Below are 20482 nucleotides of genomic sequence, written 5' to 3' on the forward strand. Positions count from 1 at the left end.
AATAATCAGTTTGGGTGTAGGAAGGGAACAGGCGCACAGGCACGCGTGATGCCATTCCAATAATGGCATCACTAATCGAGAGGAATATAGAACACAACCAGGACGTATTTGCCTGTTTCGTAGATTTCGAAAAAGCGTTTGATAGAGAAAATTGGGAAAACTAATGAGCAGGAAATTGGAATAAGTTGGAGGAAAAGGAGGTTAATCCGCAACCTATACATGTCTCAGACTGCTCCGGTGCGAGTGGGGAACGGGGAGTCCGGTTGGGCAGTATTAGGAAGAGGTGTAAGGCTGGGTTGCCCATTATCACCGTTGCTGTTCAACCTGTATGTGGAGGAAATGATTAAAGAGGCATGGGAAGAACTGGAAGTAGGAATGAAAGTGGGCGGGGAATTCGTAAAATAAGTTAGGTTTGCTGATGACCAAGTTCTAATTTGTCAGTCAGCCATGCATTGCTGAGTGAATTGTAAATTCAGTGGGTTAGATTAGAGTTGAAAATAAATATTAATAAAAGGTTATGCGATTTTCCAGAAAGAAAATGGCTACGCTAAACATTAAAATAGGAGGGCAAATGAAAGAGCATGCAGCACAGTTTACGTACTTCGGAAGTGTTTTGGACCAAAATTGTCTAAGTAGTAGGGACGTAAGAAAAGAATTTCGCAAGGCAAAGAGGCTTTCACAAGTAGGAGGGAGTTGATGACTGGGACTTTGAGCAAGGATTTTAAGAAAATACTCAAACTTTGTTGTGGAGCGAAGTTGTGTACAGCGCGGAAACGTGGTAATTGAAGTAGGGTGATAGAAGTAGATTGGAGGCATTTAAAATGTGGGTGTGGAAAAGGATGGAGAAGGTAAAATGGACCGAAAGGAAAACAAATGAGGAATTACTAGGTATATTGGGCAAGGAGAGGGGTTTTTGCCGGGAGAAATCCTAAGGAGGCAGGAAAAATGAATGAAGGGCGTATTGATCAACAGTGGGATGTTGAAGACTGTAATAGAGGTGAGAATGTTGGGCGAACGAATATAGGGCAGGAATAGGACAGGGATGTTGCACGGGATGAAGGGAGGAAGAAAGTACTTGAGATGAAGAGGAACCTGATGTAGAGTAGGATGCTGGATTTTGTGTTTTGTTAGGAGTAACAAAATATTTATTGGTAGTTGTGTCCAACCAAAAACCGACCTTAACCGGTAGAATACTTAATAAATAAAATATATTACGCATACATACTGGAAGGTATACATGTAGTAAACATATATACCTGCCAGTTGTTATCACATTAAATTTTTTTGAGGTTCATGTATTAACTTGTCACTTAACCAAATAAAGGCGATAATATTTTTCATATGTAAGATTTGTAAGCAACGAACGTCCACATAAAGCTTAGAAATATAGAAGTTACCAAAGGAATTAGCGATGAAAGAGCTGTAAATGCAAAGTCCGACCCCAGTGGTGGCGGAATAACTTCCTCGCCTACCAACCCTTAGGTCACGGGTTCCATTCTTGTCTACGTGGTTTCCTCCACCTGGAGCTTGGGTGTATGTAATTGTAATATTGTTGTATCATTCTTTAAAGTCCGATGTAAAGACCGAGGTGCTGTTGTCGGGCTAAAGCAAAATAAATAAATAAATGGGGATCGAAATAAACAGCTTAAAAGTAACATTTACTTATTACGCAACGTGAATTATAATGGCTAAAATTCGTGTTGCAGAGTACATTTGCAAATTTAAGAAAATAACTCGTAGTAATTAGTTCACTTAAGTCGCTCTGTCACATGGACCGTCCAGTCCGTCGACATCCACGGTTGGAAGCGTAAAAATAAGAGGGCGGTAACTCCTTTGCAAAAGTTTTTTAATCTCCTTAACATACGCTGACAAAGGTATTCACAAGGACAAGGCACCGTGATTGGAAAGGGGAGCGTGGTAAGCGGAAGGAAAGGGATAGGATGATCTTAAGAGTAGCACGGAGGAGGCCGGAAGTTCGACGAGGGATTACGGGAGGGGTAAGAAACTCGGAGGTCCCCGTCAATCCGAGAGGGGGAGAGAGGAACGGGAAACAAATGGCTGGTGAATTGTCCAGGTTCATAGACACTTTGGTATTTTCTGTATTAAAACGAAAATCATGAATAACTTAATTTTTAAAATGGAAGATGTGGAGCTATTGGCTGTTAAAGTAATAATCTCAAGAAAGAAGATCCTAAGGCCAATAAAAATAATTAAGAAGAAACTCCTATACCGGTATTTCGGTCACACAGGTGACCATCAACGGGGAGAAAATCAAATAGGGCACTTGAACTAAGAAGAGGAATGTGCACAGGCACCGTCCAAAGTCAAGTGAACACTTGACTTTGGACGGTGCCTGTGCACATTCCTCTTCTTAGTTCAAGTGCCCTATTTGATTTTCTCCCCGTTGATGGTCACCTGTGTGACCGAAATACCGGTATAGGAGTTTCTTCTTAATTATTTTTATTGGCCTTAGGATCTTCTTTCTTGAGATTATTAACTTAATTTTTGATGTTGCATGCCTGACCTGTAATCACCCACTCTTCAACACCCTAGCGGTGGCTTCCAGGGTAGCATGTAGATAGATATCAAAACATAAAACAAGTTTTTCCGTCCAATAGAGGGTTCCCTAGCTTCCCATGGCTGCTACGTGTCTATTGTCTGGCGGCAATCAAACGGCGGCGTAATTCTCCCACCGGTATCGACAATTGGACCACTCCGAATCCTGAGCAAAGAAAAGGGCCAATGGCTCATGGCACGGAAAACTATAGACGAAGATTTCCTCGGGGTAAAAAGTACAATACGTAATGATTGGAAACCTTTAATAATGATGTATGCTTACGAACCGATTCCACAAGGGAAGAAAGTCTTCATAAAATCCTCAAAATAAATTTTAATTAACCGTAAATATTTTCGAAATCTTTCAGAGTAATTCTCAATACTTTCACCTTAAAAAGGTCCGTGCAAGCTACCAATATCTAATTTTCAAATAACATATATTCTGCAGATTCTACAAAGTAATTCTTTTTTTTGTAAACGTGACACAATTCTAAATAAATGCCTAAATATATGCATCTATGCCCACATAATGCACCGAATGCCGCCGTAAAGGCGTGGGTCGAAGGGTATTAGGGCTCCAACGCCTGGCATAGGCACTCACGGCAACATTTGTCTCTTTATAGCGGTTGCCATAGGTATCATTAGGGGAAAACCTTCAAGAAGTAGCGGCGACATCTTAAACTATTTTCCGTACTCTGTAGAAGATTCACGTAAAACGTTCTCAAGGATCAGTTAATAATTTCCAAATATATTGCACATGATGTGGAATGTAGGCTAAACATATGTAGTAACATTGCGAGTTGAAACGAAGCAACATATTTCGTATAAATTCTTATGAAAAGCTAGTTTCTGGAACCGATTTTTCTTTTCGATGTTTGATGAAACTAGTGGATACAATTTACGCCTTGTATCGAGAACTAGAGGAATTCTGAAACGCTTATGATGCTTATGGATTTGGTTTTATCATTCAAAGTAGTAACAGGTAAAAATAAATTCGTATCTCAAAGAGACTTACCTCAATTTAAGCAAGAAGTGATTGCCTTCTGCAGAACTGAGACTCTTAAATAAAGCAATTGAACGGAGGTCAAGCAGATTTTAATCTTTGCCTTTTTCATAATTTTAATTAAAAGGTGAGTGCTCTCATGTTTTTCAAAATTCAAACAAACCAATCAAGCAACCAAATTAAATTGAGTAAAAGAAAGCCTTTCATTAATTTACGAGCTCGTAATATGGCAATTAATCAAGCGATGATTTCCCGTCAGCTTGCCTCATGTCTCAGCATCAATTCAGCGAAAAATCTGTTTTGAAAATAGCACTAATACAAAATAAACTTGGGAGACATAAGGTTATGACATGGGTTGGAATGGCAGATTTCAGTGAAAGGGTTGATTCTGGGATTAAGTATGGAGGGTAGGCAGTGGGGTCGAAGAGTTGGAGTGATGGGTGGAGGTGTGGGTGGGTGGAGCGTTGAGAGAAGGGAGAGGCGCCGGGGGGAGGGGACGAGTCGGCGGGGTACGTCAGAAGAGTGTGGAATGGTAGGAATTTAGGGATTAGTTGGGCGAGGCTGAGATGGGTTTCGGTGAGGTGGGAGTCCGCTCGGGCGGGTGTGCGGGGATGCAGGAAGGTTCAGAGGATTGAGGGGGCGAGGAGAGGCAGGAGCGAGAGAGTGTGAGCGAGAGAGGGAGGAGCAGCGCCATCGAAGAGATAAAGGAAGCATGTTGACTCTGGGAACAAGGATTTATATCCATATTAAGCCTTAATGGTAATTCTTGCTCTCATATTTAAATATGATTTCATGATTGCCGTGTTTCCGTTTGCATTAGTGTGACGTACCTTGATTCGCTTAAGATTATGAAACGACACTGCCCCTCATGGAGTGCTATATATTTCAGCTTTCCGTTAGTTAAAAACTTTTGTTTCTTAAATCATATTTAAGTGATATAAGATACGTCTTCCGGAAAGGTTAGGCAGTGCTATTATGTTATAATTAGTCTTACATGACCTTAAAATGCTTGTGGGACAATGGTTTAATGAATTAAAGCTGAGAAATTCCAATCACACACTCGCAAAACGCATTCACAAACACGGACAGGTCAACATCGGGAATGTTTTGAAAATTCATACATGGGAAAATTGTGTCCTAATTGAAAATCCGAAGCTAATTTATTCATCAAAATGCTTTGGTTTGCACTAATGCGGATCATGAAAGAGGAGTCGGGATGTGGAGCAGGAAATAAGCATGGGCGTATATGCAACAATTTCAGAGTGTAAAAATCATTCGCCTTGACTGGGATTCGAACCCAGATCCCTCAATATCCGGTCGAGTGCTTTAGTCACTTAAGCTACCGAGGCGTCCTCTTAAACTCAGAAATTTTGGGGCTTTTAAAGGAACTAGATGTTGTGACGAAATGCCGTGCATACAATGTCACAGGCATTCGTAGTCGTGCGCGATGCGCCACAGTCCACGAGGTTAAAGCCAACTTTATGGTGTTGAGGATATTGAGGGATCTGGGTTCGATTGGCGAATGGCGAAGGCGAATGATTTTTACACTCTGAAATTGTTGCATTGAAATGCACATTAGCGGATGACTCCGTTAAAAAGTTACTGTTGCGGCATCTCCCGCAGTTTCTTTGGAATGGGCGTATATTATCACCAGCTCTTTTCGATTTGTATTCGAAAGAAATGGTAAGCGAGGTATGAGGATTGGAGGCTGGAGTAAAAATAGAGGGGAACTCTTCATTTATGTTTTTTTGATGATAAAGCATTAGTTAGCTATTAATCAAAGCCTAGAAATCATTGCATAGGGCAGTGTAAAATCAATGTGATAGATGTGGGATAAGAAATGTAGGAATACAACCTGCGTTCATGGGAATATGAAGGAAACAAGACTCTCAATAAGTCGGACAGCGGCGATAAATATTAAAGTTGGGGAATATAATCTTGAACAGGTAGGAGTGGTTTGTAAGCTTAGCTATGTATATACGAGGGTCATCCGGAAAGTAGTACCCGTTCGTGAAATAAAGACACAAAAGTAAATATTAACAAACATAAAAAATTTTATTTGAAAGAGGATACTTTAAACTACTTCTCAACATAATCTCCAAGCAAATTAAGGCATTTGTCATAACGTGTGACAAGTTTCTGTATTCCTGCTGCATAGTCCTTCGCCGCCAGCTCATTGAGATACGCGAGGGACCCATCTTGCACAAATTTTTGCATAATGCAGATGGTGTTTAACAATTTCATGAACAATTGTTCGAGAAACATTGGGAAAATGCTCACAGATGTCATCAATTGTGACGCGCCGATCGTTCCTCACGAATTCGTCAACTGAGCTCACCAGTTGGTCTGTAATGACAGACGGTCTCCCCGAACGCTCATCGTCGTGTGTGTTCCCCCTCCCCATGTTGAAGTTGCGACACCACCGCCGAACAGACGACTCGTCCATTACATTGTCTCCATACACCTCCTTTAATTGGCGATGAATATCACATGGGCGAACGTTTCTTGCATTGAGGAATTTAATCACTGCCCTCACTTCACAACTGGCGGCGTTCTCAATTTTTTTAAACATTGTAAACAATCACAGAAACAACACAGGCAATGCTAGCGTCACGCAACTTGGCTCAGAGAAGGCAGACAAGCCACTGAAGCTATCTGACCTCGTCCAGCGGCTACTCGCGTCGTCAGCACTTCATGCGGCACGAACGGGTACTACTTTCCGGATGACCCTCGTATAAGTGTTTTGGGGGATAGTGGGCAAAGTAGATGAGGAGAGTTGTGTTCGGTTAATAAGTATTTACGAAGAAGTGGGAGTCGATGGCAGGCACTTTAAGTAAAGATTAGTGAATACATTAAGTGTCGTTTTTAATGGCTAGGAAACTTGGTTAAGGGATATCTTGGCTTGAGGTAAAGGGAGGAAAACAATGGGGATTTTGGTGGAATCAAGAGAAGTAGAAAGTATGCAACGTACGGGAGGAATGGTATTATACGCTTAGTTTGGGATTTAAGGATATACTAGTATAGTGTCATGTTAGGACTTATGAGTACTACTTTTCAGATCACCAAGGTCCATCTTAAACTAACCCTAAGCAGGAAGATTGCTGTTAATTATAAATAGTTATTCAGGTGGAGAAATGGGCATATAAATTCATCCACGGCAACGGATATCACGTTGCTGGAAAGGAAGTGGTCCAATTAACTGCACAGCAAAGAGAAATAGATCGCTTGTAATAAGCTTTAAGCGTAAAAAACGGAAAGCAATTGCTAGGATAAAATAGAAACGAAGGGCATAGATCAGCATGTGTATAATAACCTCCAAACCACAAGTACGGTGTGTGACAGAGAGTTCATCAACAACCGGCTTGGACATTAAACAAAGAGTTACGGCTGCGTACCGTACATGAGAGACTGCTGGGTATTAACAAATCTTCTGCCTTATAACGCATTGAAAGGAATAAGTCTCGCGAATCCGTAGAAAAGGGACCATCACAATTTGTAGAGAGATCTTTTAAGCAAAAAGATAACTTCCTATTTCTAAAAAAAAAATTTTAGTGTGTTCAACAATGAGATGAAGTGCGTAAAGAAACAAAATCAAAAAATGAGATATCATAACCTTTAAAAACTGGTGGCGGGTGTTAATAAATAAGTAATTCCTGATCCTTGTAGCTCCACCGGAAAAAATAAAGAAGAGGGGAGCATGTGATATCAAATGATGCCATTTAGGCCCTACTTTAAGTTGGCCGCAGCGATATATTTCTATTGCGGCTGGTCTCTCATTCACAATTTGCTGTATCTCCCTGAAACGTATATAACGTGCGTACCATATTTACGTGTGGATACGAAAGGAAAGGATCATGTCCCGCGGGGTCGTGTTTGCGAGATGACTGAACTAAATGAAATAAAAAATTCAATTTGAAAGTGAAAAAGGAACTAGCTCCTTCAGCTTCCTGGATTTTGCCATTTCTACTGTCAGAGGGTTTTGACAATCAGAAAGCTTAAGTACATAGCCCAATATACTGCGTGCAAATAATGCGTCATTTACTCTGTATGTGACGCTTCTTTTTCTAAAAATGTCTTTTGTAACCATATGCTAAAATTCTCCAAACTATCATAACCAAATTATCACCTCTTTCATGATAACTGCGAATGATTAAACAAATCACCGCCAGTATGGTTACCAATGAAAATTCATTGAAAATATATTATTAAGTATTCACTGAAAATATATTACTAATATGTATTTGATGCATTTAATTTGTATGAGAATAAGTGTGTTTATATGTGTACCTGGTGATGTGAAAGTGAAATATTTAATGTCTTTAACGAAAAATAAATTTAAGAGGGTGATGGAAAATGACGAGGAAGCTCAGAAGACAATGCATGTAATTGACAAGTATGAAACGGAAGAGTGTGAGGGAAGAATACAAATAGCAGAACCAGAAGAAAAGGAGAATTAATTCGATGAAAATGAGAAGTTGATTTGTAAATTGGTGAAAAGGTGTCACATAAGGAAAAAGCAGACAATAATATTAAATAAATAATATGAATGTGTAGGCAGCGTGTGATGAAACGGGGTAAAATCCATTTGCATGGAGTACATGCATTGTGAGAATTTGAATTTCTATTCTGTTGTGAACAACACAATCTCCAAACTAAAATTCAGTTTCTTAGATGACGATTGGGATTGCATAACAGTTACTTACTTTGTGCTGGTTGCGAGGTCAGAAGGTTTATCCCGATGGAATCATGAAAGCCGATCCCCAGGGCCGAACTGACTATTTCACTAATTAATATAAAATCGGTATAGATTATTACTCATTAAGTGATTACGATATTATTCGAGGAATTAAATTTAATTCAAGAAGAGAATTCAAAATTTAAAGAAGAAGGAACTATATTAAAACGATGATGAAAATATTGTTAAAGCCTATAATCAAATAATCCGTCTGAATGATTAGATAACTGCAATATGGAATCACTGCTGAGGAGAAAAAAAAGATTCCTTGCATTTATTTCATTCTATTTCACCCATTAAAAAGATTTAGAATCTAAACGTTTTTATTAATAGGTTAAATTAGGTAGAAAAGTATTCATTATTTATTAGATTCATTAATACTCTCCAAATAGAATTATCTTACCTACTATTATTCTACTTCAATTTAATGAACTCAAACCTACTAATGTTTTCAAGAGTTTGGTTAAAGGAATGCAACTAAAGTCTAAAATAAACCACTTTTTTACGGTGTGTGGTGAAAATCCAAAAGAGCCGAAATAGCATGGGAAACGCGTGATAATCATATTCTTATTTTAAGTATTAAAAACTCTGCTTGATTTAGAACATAGAACACGAACATGTTTACTAATTGCCTCAGTCTAAATTTAGCTTAGGTTCCAAAAACATTGCAAGAAATTCACCGGTTTTAGCAATGGATAACACAAAATATTTTTAAGATTAGGGGATATGAGATCAGTATTGCCAATTTACAGCCGTCCAAAGATTGTAAATCATATATCCGCCAAAAGAAATTGAGTCATAAATCATATCTCTGCCATAAAATGTTATCTCACTCTTGTCAATCTTGGGTCAAATTTTTCGTTCACGTAAAAACACTTCGATATAGAGAAACATATTATATTTTATATTATTTGTTTTATTTACTTATTGTCTTAATTGGGCGAGATGGAGACTAATAGACCTTACTAACCATGAGACACGATATTGAAGACAATTTCATGCATCAAAGACCTAGATTGAGGATAACTCACCAAGGCGGGAATCGAACCCGCGCCCTCTGGATTGGCAGGCGAGGACGCAACCCCCCCGCCACTGGGGCCGGCGCACATATGTAGAGACGAAAAACTTGATTGGAGATAAAAACACTCAAGTATTTTTGACCATTTCGGTCACATTTTTACAAGGTAACCATCCAACCTAATCCAGGATTACAGGATAAATTTTGAACTTTTTCAATGTGTGGCAAACTTCAGATGGAACAATGATATTTTATATTTGCATGTAGGCCACGCCATTCAGAAACTCTAAACACATTTTGCAGTGCAGCTAAAGATGGAAAAGTCCTAAACGCACAACTAAGCCAAAACTAAGCCAGAGATCACGTTCTACAACAAAATATAATACAATAATAATATGTTTATGATTGCTCGCGACAAAGTATTAATTTTTCATTATTTTATCAAATAAATTAGATATAATTCAAAATTTTAAAGGAGAAAATACTGTAATGAATTATTAGCGTAGATTGGGCACTAGTAGCGAAGTGAGAGGTGTTTGAGCTGGATTAATAAATAGCCATAGCATACATTAACCTTATTTAAGGGAATCTTGAAAGCATTCAGATGCATATACTTTTCAGAAGAAATGTGACAAAAGGGTGGCTCTTGAGGGACGGATTGGAGAAAATATAATAACCGAAAACTCGTTTAGAAATAACTATCTGCAACTATGAGGCATGCTGATTAGTGTAGTTTTATCAGAGATGTTAAACGTTTTTGAATGGGGAATATAAAATGCCTATTGCGTTGCATCAATAAATTCTGAGACGATTTTATTATTATTGGTAAGATGATGAAATTAATAAATAATATTTAACTCTAAAAGATCACCTCCAAGGATTAAATCACATACTATACGATTTCTGGAAGGGCCTTCTCTTCTTCACTACAACAGACTTGATGAAAAGTATGCATAGTAGTTTATAATGCAATGGTAGAACCTGGGCACAATGTAAAGTTAGCCGAACAGGTATTTGCCACTAATTCCTAAACGCTCTACTTGGAAAGATAACTGTAATATTCACATTAGGGATACTCATGATCATAGGCATTGAATACGAAATCAAATGGCTAACATTTTCTGTGAAAAAAATTGATTAAATTTTAAATTTATTTTACTCTTTTTACATTTTAAGTCAATTAATTTTCTTTGTGAAAATTAAATCTCATTTACCACTCGAGTATTGAACTAATACTGATACTAATACTATATTTTAAATTTTATCTTCCATGAAGCATGGATTCATTTTTAATTATAAATGAATTGAACTCCAGCCGCCAGATTTTTAATATCCATTAATTTAAAAAGTGGAGAGGGGTAAAAATATGGGTTCTAAGAGAATTTTAAGCTTTAATACAGAGCCGAAAAGACGCAGCTATAAAGCCGTACATGTGTCTCCCTCGCATTTCAGATTCACTTTGGATTTGAAAAACTAGTGCCTTATAATGCTCGAGCCCGCCTGAGATGACACCCTCCACGTACTCCATTAAAATAAGCTCATTCGTTTTTTGGAATTACAACGGATTTTATCGCCGTGTTTTTAAGTCGGAAGGAATTAACTTATCCGGTGGAAAGGTGGGCGCCGGAGAGATGATCCCCCAATTCTCCTCTCTCTCCCAGTTCTCTCGAGCCCTTCCCACCGCTCCACTACTCCACACCCCTGCACCCCTCCCGTCTACCTCCACCATCGACGGGACGCCTTGGCATTCAACCTGCGTGCCATGGGCCGTGACATGAGAAACTCGGCTAATACCCAGATGGAATGGTATTTTCCTTTGGGCGGGTGCGCGCCGACTCCATCACAGCTGGACCATTTGCAAGTAAATACCGGCATTAAAAGCCTGAAACTCTCTCCCGTTCCCTGTCGCTGATAAATCGCGTCCCAGCGGGTCGGCGATGGCTGGGAGGAGAGAGAGGAGGTCAAGGGACAAGGGGGAGGAATGTTGGAGGTCGTTGGGGAGAGGTCGGTGGGTTGGGGGTCTGCTCCCTGGGCATGGGGAGGGGATGCGTATGCGCATAAATGTATATGTATGTGTGTGTGTGTGCGTGTATGTCAATGTGAGCATATCTTCCTCGGGAGCGCTTAGGGGCGAGCCCCTTGGGGTGTCGTAGGGTTAAGGCGGCGGTAGGGTGGCGTGCGGAAGGGCTCGGAGGGGGACTGGCTGGCGTACGGGAGAGGGTGGCGGTGTGCATGTGTTGGAGTGCCCCGCACGTTGTCATTCACACGATGAGAAAGAATTCTTAAGTTTGGCGCACGCGGCGCGGAGAATGCTAGCCGCATGCAGGGTGCACCGTGAGTGGAGTTGGTAGCGACTCGGTGGAGGGGAGAGGAATGGGAGGGGCTTGAACGACGGGGCTCCGAGGGAGGCGCCTATATTCCACCCGAAAGACCCAACGCAGCGTCCTCGGAGATGATTTCGCACCAAATGCTTCGACAAACCGCGTCGTTGGGGTCACTTCGGTGGGGAGTGCGAACGAGTCCACTTCACCCGGGTAAAAAGAGTGATGTAGCCACCAGCAATGACGAATTCAAGCACTCGTCCTTAACTCGTAGGATAAAAAATCGCAACAAAGTTATATCAAAGAACCCAAATAGTTTTCATTTAAAAAGCAAATATAAATGATATAGTGAAACACACCTATTAGTTCCCACTCCCAATGTAGGGAGGCATAAATGTCACGTGTGTTTTTATATATGATTCCCATCATGCAACTCCCTATCGGGGCATTTAGGACGTTCCAAATGCCCTATTCTTTCTGGAAACTCAGTCTCTCTTGATAAATGATTCCGCACTGTTCGTTCTTCATATACATCTTTCCCATCATCAATAATCAGAGTGCTTCGTACAAACTCTCCTGTTCGTAATACCCTTGATTTTTTCTTCCCATGTATCTCCTCGACCACGTTCCGCTATTCCTTTGGATCTCCTTCCGCTGGTTATGGTTAGCATGGTTACATTATTTCTCATCTCATGTCGTCTGAGCGATTCAACCCTCATTTATTTTCTCAACATAACCAAAAGATCCTAGTGCACGTTTTTCATACGTCCCTATTACAAGTGTATCAATTCAATTTTGTCCACGACACATTTATTCCTTATCCTAAACCTCCAATTTTCCAAGGTACACTGATCATAATTATTTAACACCTATAGCTGTAACTATGCATTAATGTATCCAGGAATGTTCAAGTTTCGGTTGTGTACAATAATTTGTTAAGAGGGAAATAAAACCCTAGCGTACATGCAGCCTTAAGCTAACATTTGTTTATTGTATACTAGTCATACTATCAATAATCTTATTCCTGTATACGAACGCTTTGCAATCCCCTCAAGTATTACTATATTATTGGCTAACAATTTGCTAAGGCATAAAAAATTCTTCACCTTTCCAATTAATTAGCCATAAAACTTCGACGTGCAATTATTTTCTCAATTCTATAAATGAAACCAAAATACATTCGTTTTGTAAACACTTTCTCTCTCTTTTCTTCTCCTTTTTTGCCTCATTGAAGTTCTCCTCGGCTAGTAGGGGACCTTTGAGGTTCTAAAAATCAATTTGTGGGAACCTAGAAGAACGGTAACATTTACAACTTCAATCATTACATATATTCTCCTCATGTGTCCACTCTCACATAGCCATCCGTAAAAATAATGAATAGCCATGGTGACTATACGAATCGTGTATCAACATTCCATTTTACCCAACTATACCTCCTTCCTCATTTCATCAAGTGTAAATTAGTGTCCCAATTCGCGTACAATCCCCCCCCGGGAGGCTATGCGAATGTATGAAACGATTCCAAGATCTGTTTCAGCATAATTTGATAACTGGTACCTGCCCAACTCTTAAGGTACTTTTCGTATATAATTTAACTATGTTTTAAGGACCACTTTATAGATATCAAGAATTTTCTCCTAAAAACTCTATTACTTTTTCTCCGCAATTATTCTTAATTTATACAACAAATCTACTGTCATATTCCCATCTGGCCTTTCGTATAGCTCCAAATCTTAATCATTCCTGGCACGTTCCTTATTATTGATTCTATTTGGCCGAAGACAGAACCTACTTCCTCCTCCAGGTGACTAATTTTCCGCAGGTACACGTGGATTACCGCTGAGTTACCTGAAACTGTATTGATTGCTACCAATAATATACTACTTTCATCACATTTAAGAGAATATGTACTTCAACTGTGACACGTAGTATGCCTGCAGTCGTCCGTTGAAGATTTAACTCCATGGAAAAAACGCGGTGATTAGAGGAAGAAAGAACATGAGTACCAGCAAATCAAAATTACTTCAGCTTACGCAGATGATACATAAGGGAAGTAAATTGCTCTAATTGCTTCTAGACGATGGCGCCATTCACTGAAAATTTAGTCGCTGAGATATTGGAAAACAGTGAAAACGTGAATGACATTCTATAACTCCCCTGGTCTGTATTTGCTTTATTTATTTCCAATTATGAATTTACTCTGTAACAAACGTTTCAACAATTCCTGCAATCTCGCAATCTCATATCACAAAAGCCAAACGTATCTGTTCTTTTTAAATCATTTCCCCCTTGATGATTTCTAAATTCATCTCCTCAGTGCCGCTCTAATATTCCAGGTCCCTAGTCTACAAGTATTGGTCTCTTCTTCTTTGCTGCTGTCGAATTTCATGCGCCGGTATGATGACGATCTTCTGCCGTTTCCGGCAGCGGAAGAGGCCTTCCTGACGACGCCAGAGCGCACAACCATACAGGGTTCGTCCGGACAATAAGTGTACTGATTTTTTCCCGCCGCTCCAGGCGCGCCCAGCACCGCTCTGACGGGCTGCGATTGGAGGGGGGTATATTGGCAAGCGACGCTGAAAAAGGCAGTCGGCTCTGAGCTGTGGTGTAGTGAGGAGCTCTGTTAACGCGAACCTCCACGCTAGACCCACGTCACGGAACGCGATGCCGAAGTTTTTGGAGCAGCGTTATTCCATCAAATTTGCGGTAAAGCTTGGGAAATCGTCTACCGAAACTGTCGGTATGATTAACCAGGCTTACGGGGAGTCAGCCATGTCCAGAAACATGATCTTTCGGTGGCACAAGATGTTCGTGGAGGGCAGAGAAGAGGTCGACGACGAACCACGGCCTGGACGCCCATCAACGACACTCACCGACGAAAATGTGCGAAAAGTTCGCGATGTACTGAACTCTGATCGTCGTCTTAGTGTTCGGATTATAGCAGAGCAGTGTAATGTGCCAAAAACAATAGTGCACGAGATTATTAGGCACCAATTACAGATGCGAAAAATTTGTGCAAAGTTGGTGCCGAAAGTGCTCAGTGATGATCAAAGACTCAATCGTTTGGAAATCGCGACACAACTTGCGGATCACTGCAAAAATGATCCACATTTTTTAGAGAACGTTGTTTCGGGTGACGAGACGTGGATCTTTGAGTACGACCCGGAGTCGAAGAGACAAAGTGCGGAGTGGCACACCCCATCATCACCCCGTCAAGAGAAAGCTCGCATGAGCAAATCTCGGATCAAGGCGATGCTCATTGTCTTTTTTGACAAAAGGGGAGTCGTCCACTACGAATTTGTACCTGAACGACAAACTGTAAATGCTGCATTTTACGTCCAAGTGCTCGACAGGCTTCGAAAACGAGTCGCCCGCGTCCGGCCAGCGATCAAAAACATCTGGCGGCTGCATCACGACAATGCGCCGTCTCACGCCGCGCTTGTCGTGTCGGACTTCTTGGCCAAGCACGGCGTGGCAACGCTGCCGCACCAAACCTACAGCCCGGACTTGGCACCACCGGACTTCTTTCTGTTCCCGAAGATAAAGAGGAGTTTGAAAGGAACGCGATATGGGGCTTTGGACGCCGTCAAAGAGGCCGTGACGACGTGTCTTCGAGAGGTTCCCGATGATGCCTTCGCGGGAGCGTTCCAGGAATGGGAACGCCGCTGGAACAAGTGTATCGACTCACAAGGTTCCTATTTTGAGGAATATTAGCTTAAGATATGTAAAAGTGTAATTAATTTTTTTTCCCGAGCTCAGTACACTTATTTTCCGGACGAACCCTGTATATGACTAGATTTATTATCCATTTTTACAATAAATATCATTGCCATCGAAGTGAAGAATATCCTCTTTGGAATAATGCAAGGGTGCTAAGATAGTGGATAACTATCAAAGGACTTCGAGATGAGTGCAATGATTACAATACAAAACAAATCAAGAAAACATCAATGCGATGAACACAGAATATTGAGTGTCACGTCGTACACAGCGAAAATACTTCCTACAGTAATCAGCTAAAAATTAGAAGGAACGCTAGAAGAAAGCCATACAAAAAATCAATACGGATTCACTAAAAGCCGAAGAACAATGGAAGAAATATCAGGTTGGCGATGCTATCAAAAAAAGATATGCGTACACAATCATTATTTGTGATATTCATGGTCCTGCAGAAGGCCTTTGACAACGTTAAATGGTACAAGATGTTCCTAATACTAGAAGCACTTGAAGAAAACTATCATGACACAAGTGAAATCCATCAACTCAACGAAAATCAGGTAATAATCATGCCATTGCAAAACGAAACGAAAGCAGAAGCCAAAACAAACAAATGATTTATACAAAGATACATTCTCTCGCTAGCTCTTTCAACGTATACCTATAATAGGGAATAAAATAAGCAAATTAATTGGATTTCAAAACTGGTTAGGGGAATAGCGAAGATATTACTGTGCTCTGGTTACCAGATGGCATGGTATTAATAGCAGAAACGCGAGAAGACCCGCAAGCAATTCTATATGCTATTGACCAAGTAAATCGGGAAAATAAATTCAGCATCAACAATAAGATAACTTAAATCCTTGAGTGAGGAAGAGAGAATCTGATGGCAGACAGCAAAATTGAAAAAATAAAACTAGAGCAAGGGGAATCCTTCATTTATCTGGGTAGCAGTATAACTCGGAACGGAAGAAGTTGGGCCGTCATAAAGCAAAAAATAGCTTATATAAGAATACATTCATGAAGTAAAGGACACGTGTTCAAAAAACCTAAGGTTGGAAAAAATGAAATAGTTCATCAAAATGTTTGAATAAAGCTAGAAGGACTGAAAACCTCTCCTGAGTTAATTGGATTAGTTATCATAGAAGGAGGAAAGAAGGGAAGATTCCGCGATAAAAAGACTAAGAAAAATGCATGGGACAAATTAGGAAGGATGTAAAACAGAGACGCTTCGTCTATCAGTAGTGGGTGTCATTAAAACTGAATAGAGAAGACTGGAAGGCTCTAGTAAACTAGTATTAAGATAGAAATAATATTTAACGACAGGAATGATGATGTCTATTGCCTTTGCAAAGATACCTGCGGGGGTTTCCTGTTGCCTACCGCAATGGTATTTTAACGTGACAACATTAATAACATCACCCCTCACTGTGATCAAACGCCCATTCAGCCGCCTAACTGAGCAAAAGACGCTGCTTGGACTACATTTCGTCTGGCTACCTTTTGGCATATAAATGAGTAAGGATGATCTACCAGGAGAAATTATCACGGTGCCTCTCAATACTATGAAAGGCATCGTATGTATTCATTTCATGCACAAGCTCGTCCACCTCGCCGGGGTCGAAAGTTCAATCGATGGATATGCAATGGGCTGTTGGCAATCAATAATGATGCATAAAACCCTGAAAGAGGATCGGGGTACTTTGTGAATTGCCCTTCTAATGAATTACGCTGCCCGTCAATAATAAGGGAGACAACCCTTTATACTAAATCCGTATATATCAAGAAAATTGAGGCGAATGGGGGCCAAGCTATCTGAATTGAGAAGGAATGGAAACACGAACGAATAAGAAAATAGCTGAGTTAGTTCAAAAATAAGATTATGTTTGTGATTTATAAAGGAATAAGGGGGCTATATCATAGAGAAAATAGCCAGAGGAAATTATTTCATTGTTGATAATGCAAGGAATAATGGAAAAAAAGTGCAAATCCTCGGAAATAGGAGAGCCGTGAAGGACGCGTCAGTTTAGAGAGTGATTTTTTGTAACCATTATTGGTGATAAGCTGGAGAAAAACATTCTATGCCATGAAAAATGGAGAAGAATGATCACGGATGCTACAGTCCATCGTGGACTGTGGCATCCGTGATAATTGAGGATAACGATTGGAACGAAGGTAAACCCAGAAAACCTAAAACAGTAAAAATTCTTTGGTAGAGGATTACTGTGATGAAATTCAACATCCTCAAAATGTTCTTTCAATGGATAATAATTTGAAAATACTTTCTGACGCCAGATTTCCGATTCAAAGTTATTTTTAACTTTTATTTTGATTGGAAAGGAATTATAAAATTTGTATCCAATTGGCAATAAACACCATCTTGAGCGAAATAAGGGTCTGCGACTGGAAAAAACGGCTAGCAAAAAAGAATTTAGGACTAACTCTGAGATATGCATGGTGCTATCTACGTAGAAAATTGTTAATTAAAGAGGCTGCATGGACTGTAAAATAGTAAATTCACATCTAAATTATTTTCGGCACATGTCCTATATTATTTGGAGATGATAAATTAAAGCTAATGTATACATGCATTCCCCTTGATATTACATGTATCATATATATCAATTGGTATGAAGACGTTCAAAGTAAATATTAGAAATAAAGCCATTGTTTGCACTAGCCTTAAACTAGATGACACTGGATATATGTGCATGGGTAGAGAGCAGGAAGATCTGTCTCATGAATATTACATGATTCTTGAAATTTCGATGCTGAGTGAAATTGGTAGAAAACAACCGTAGTAGTATGGCCACGTACGGAGAATGAAAGAAGAAAGAATACCGAAACAAGCATTACCCCGGGAATCTGTATGAAAAGAAAAGAATGTTCAAACCAGAGGAGATTAACGGAGCAATGCTGGAAAGGGATATTGAAGAGTAACAATGGAAAAATTTAGCAAACTATGCATAAGGAATCAATTGAGAGCAAAATCATTTAAGAAAGGAAAATTCTATTAAAATCCTTAAAATGCCATAATTGCATTTTTAGTGAGTTAATTGAGAGTATTACACATTTAAGTTTAAAAGAAGAACTTTCGTGCATCCAAAGAACTTAAATAGGGAGGCTTGTTCCTCTTATAACATAAATATCAAATTTGTGTCTCATTAAACTCGAGGCAATAGCAATCATAGTATTCGTACAATAGAAAGCCAAGTCCAGTCCACCAGGACTGAAGGCATTGGCAACTATGTAAGATGAACAAATCAACGGCTGAGTAGTTTTAATTGCAAGATAAATTTATGTCGCTTTCATTTTATCGCGTGGAATCCATTTAAATGTTATGAAAAATGATTTACATGATAAGAAAAATTTGAATGTTAAATATAAAATGAATAAGCTTGGAACTACCATAGTGAGGGCAACAGATAGACGGACATGTACGAAAGAGAACACGTAATGAACAAATAGAAAATATAGAGATTAAAAAGTACAAAGGCGAGATAAAAATATTTCAAAGGAAACATGATGAATGGTACAACATGAAAATAGGTCGAAATTCCCGACCAAGGGAGGGATTGAAAGAATTCGCACATGATAAAAGGAAACCTCAGACACACAATTAGAGATAATGAATAAAAACGACAGAAGAAATTGTATTTGATAGATGCATGAGAGAATGAACGGATTCAGAGAGAATAAGTGGAATACCTATATTGTATCGCCATTTTAAATCTTAAAAGCCAGGTTCAATATAGGAAAAAACAGTAATATTGATGAGGAAAGCCCAGAACCAGACACAGCTGACGGAGAGAATAAAAGTTACTCTGAGAAATGAAGGCAAGCAAATTAAAGTGTGAAGCATTTCTTCTTGTAAATTAATATAACTATTTGTAAGGCGAATTTGAAGGAAGAATTTTTAGGGGTCCTTCGCCTTGTTTTGTGTGGTTAGCGGAAATTTCACGTCATCGGTTTTTAATTCCTTCCGAAAAAGATTTCTAATTGAGAACCAAAACATGATATATTTTTGCATGCGGGGAATGCAATACTATTGATCTTCAATAACAGAGACTACAAGGTTTATTTATACTCCTTTCCCAGTTTTAAGTGCTCAAATTCACATCAAATTGGACCCGTTGGTAACTTCAGACGCAAAATATTATCTTTTCACTATTTCAAAATATTATATGGATTATAATATTATCCTACCACGTATGAACAAAAGCCAGAGGACCGAGGATACTGAGGCATGGATATAATTTTTTGGCATAAAAATAACGAATTGATGTAATTTTAGTGTTTTCACGGCAAGTAGAAGCCGTCACTTAACAGTTTAGTACAAAGCAGACCTGTCGGAGAGCATTCACATTTCCATCTGAAACACGCGTAGGAATGCTCAGGACAATCCGTTCAGCGGTGCCCGAAAAAAAACAGCGAGTATGCATGAGAACGGACATTTTGAAATGAGTACCGCCTCTCCAAGTGTTTTTCTCTAAAAAGAGATATGCTCGGAAGTGTTTCACTGGTTCCCAAGTGTGGAATGGTAGGTGAGCATTAACTGCTGTAGGTTTCCCATAATTTACGTCGCAGACACTGCTCTCGGCCGCACATGTATAAATCCTCTCTCCTTTCAACGCTCACCCCATCCCCTACACCCCTTTCTCATCCATTTCAACTCCCACCACCCTTGGCCGTCCCATTACCACTCCCTTCTATTCCCTTCGCCCTCCCGCTCAGCCCCAGTGCTGCTTATTCCCAGCTTTTCCGCCTCTCCACTTAAAATCTAATGAGGGGTCGGCAAGTCAAATAAAGAGGCTCATTTTTATGGAGAAATAAACTTAGCTTCAAAAAAACTCAACGGAAACGTATGATTCCCCATGAATGGCTACAAGTATTTCAGAATTGAGAGCAATGGTCAATTGCTATGAATATTTATTCCGTAAATTACCTTTTCCGAATAATTTTTCCTGCAATTACCACAAGTTCGTTCATTACGCCCCACGATTGCATGAATAGCATATTGATAATCGTAAATTAATCGAAGCACAAGGAGTCTTCCGTCCTTCAAAAATATAAATAAGACATTTTCTAATGGCTTATATATATTTTTGGTTATTGACACAAAAATGAGTTGA

This window comes from Hetaerina americana, unplaced genomic scaffold (assembly GCF_022747635.1).
Source record: "Hetaerina americana unplaced genomic scaffold, ioHetAmer1.1.p SCAF_12, whole genome shotgun sequence".
Lineage (NCBI taxonomy): Eukaryota > Metazoa > Arthropoda > Insecta > Odonata > Calopterygidae > Hetaerina > Hetaerina americana.